This window comes from Lolium rigidum, chromosome 6, assembly GCF_022539505.1.
Source record: "Lolium rigidum isolate FL_2022 chromosome 6, APGP_CSIRO_Lrig_0.1, whole genome shotgun sequence".
Lineage (NCBI taxonomy): Eukaryota > Viridiplantae > Streptophyta > Magnoliopsida > Poales > Poaceae > Lolium > Lolium rigidum.
The window spans coordinates 194180982-194183644 of record NC_061513.1 but is presented as its reverse complement, the minus strand read 5'-3'; the positions used below and the strand labels follow the sequence as shown (position 1 = coordinate 194183644).

The window sequence follows — 2663 nt, the reverse complement described above, 5'->3', positions numbered from 1 at the left end:
GAGGTTTACTCGCACCAAGACGATCCGATTTTGCAAGGTTCAGTGGAATCATCATTCAGAGGAGGAAGCAACTTGGGAGAGAGAGAGGATGATCTTCGTGAAGACCACCCACACCTATTTGCTAGCCACTCCGAGTCTCGAGAGCGAGATTCACCTTAAGGGGGTTAGGTTTGTAACATCCTAAAAACTGTGCATTTTCAAATTCATGCATTGCATCATATCAGCATGTCAAAGTTTCAGTTTTAGAAAATGTTTCACATGTTTCTTGCATAAAAGTGATTTATATTGCTAGTTTTGCTCCTTGTTGATTAATCTATATGCTACTATTTTTATCCTAGTGCTTTACTGGATTGGGGCTGTGCCCATTAAATCTAGATACTGTACTGGGGTATTTTACAGATCTTAGTGTTTTTATTTGCGTCAGTTTTAGTAACTAGAACAGAGAAGAGAAGAGAATAAAGAAAAAAAAGTGTGGCAAGGCAACGAACGAGCTCATCATTGAGCCAGGCAGCATGCGTATACGCGAGCCGCGTACGGCCGCGCTCGTGTACGGCCGTGCTGGCCCAGCGGCACGCACATGCGAGGCAGCAGCGCAGCAACTTCTTTTATATATTTTTTCTCAATAATCGCTGGGACCCACCATCATCTTCTAGCTCGGGATAGAGTCCAACTCGCGTACGAGTTTGTTACAGACGCGAGAAGTGCCAACTTCTTCGCCCGATTTCTCTCGGATTTTTGCTCCGCTTTACACGAAACTTCGTCTATAAATACCCCATAATCTCCTCCGTTTTTGCTCCCTAAAATCCCCAATTTTTGCGTCGCCGAGCTGCGCAAATTTCTCGCCGGAGTTCGCGCCGCCGCCGCCATCGCTGAGCTTCGAAGGTTGATGTCGCCGCCGTCTCAGACCACCTGAGACCCTCTCGCCTACGCCAATATCTTTCCCTTGATCTACCACCCCGTTCTCATCCTTTTTACCCCATCTACAGAACACTAAGAAGCCGGGAAATTGTCGCCGGAGCTTTCGCCGGAATTCACCATCGCCCGGAGCCCCATCCGTCCGTAGCTGTCACTCGAGAGAGAGGAACACGACGGGAGAGGCATTACGGTGACCGCTGTTGTCCGCTGCATCTCGTCGTCCGAGTCTCCATTGCGAAGAACCATCAGAGACGCAGGGGACGACGTCGCCATCCACGCTCGACCACCACGCCGTCTGATTCATCCTAATCGACCATCACCAGCAGGGTAATGCACTGAACCAGAACAGCGTATTGGCCACGTCTATCTTTTTCTTTTTCTTTTCTCACCCCGCGCACGTGCGATCGATCGGTTCATGTGTGCTAGCTGAAATCTAATTTCTAAATTCCGTATCAAATAATCTATAGCTCCGTTTTAGGTGATTTTTCTTGCGTTGAGTTCGAAATTAAATTCCCTGCAACTTTCGTGTAGAAAGTTTCCCCATCCGAGAAACTTTTTCTGACAACTTTTCGGACAAAATTATTAATAAACCGCGAAATGTTTAATCTTGTAAAAATCTTAACTATTGTTTCGCAACTCGGATTTGAGCAAATAATATATCGTGGAATTCAGAAAAATGAGAGGAACATTTTGGTACTGTTAGTTTGTACTTTTACGAAACCTGTGATTTTTCCAATTTAAAATAGTGTATATAGCATCTTTAGTATATTCTAAATTCAGTAAACTATTTTAAAATAATTCCAACGCCAAATTGCATATACTGAATTTACCTATCCACCAGTACGCCTGCAAATGATATTAGAAACTATTTTTACACCTAGATACTTTGTTCTTGGTTAAATGACTATTTGAAACCTCTATTGCATAAAATATTTGTTTATAAAAAGGTTTGTTAATAAATTCAGTTCCAGAGCATGCATGCATTATTTCATTATGTGTTTACGTGTTTATGTTGTTTGGTGTTTGATTGTGAATTATTTTGCTTGCGTTAGATTGCCCGGATTGCAACGAGTGCGATTGCGACGACTGTCTGAACACCGACCAAGGCAAGTGTCACAAACTCATTATCCTACTGTTTTCTATGCATTGGTAGTTGTTTTATGTGCATAATGATTTCAAATTGCTGGCCCTGGGATATTATCAAAGTGGAGAGATTGCGAGAGATAAATGTTTTATTCTCTTAATGAAACAACCATGTCAAATTAATACACCCCTGGGTGGTAAGTGGTAATGTTTGGTTTATGTTGAGTGGTTGCACCGGGTCATTTCTATGGAAGCACCGTGTGCATCACACTTGAGGTTGGCCACCCGTAAACAAAGAGATTAGCCCGGTTTTCCTGTTTTAGTAGCTTCCGAGTACAACCACATGCTATATGGGCTCGGCTAGATTGAGTAGGTTGCGAGAACTCGACCCAATGTACGAGAGGGTGGTAGATGTTGGTAGGACGGAGCGCGTCCATTGTGGTTGAGGTATTGCTTCTGAAAGGTCTTGTCCTAGTCGACATCTGTCCATTTGAGCAAAATGCGCATCATGGAAGAAGAGCAGACTAGGTCATGTGCGGAATGTGTACAGCCTCTCGAGAGTGTCAAATCTAAGTACTTAGCCGTGTCCCCGGTTACGGACATCTTTGAGCAATTAGAGCTTGAAACTGTTGGATAATCTCGTCAGTCGAATTTCTGAATATTAA

General features: G+C 43.5%; 1 long non-coding RNA gene across 1 annotated transcript; it reads left to right on the top strand.

Moving 5' to 3' along the window:
* The first annotated feature begins 774 nt into the window (after positions 1–774).
* LOC124659187 lies at positions 775–2021 on the top strand. The gene is made up of 3 exons (XR_006989486.1): positions 775–882; positions 987–1242; positions 1968–2021. It is a non-coding gene; the product is annotated as an uncharacterized LOC124659187 (long non-coding RNA).
* Positions 2022–2663: the final 642 nt, after the last annotated feature.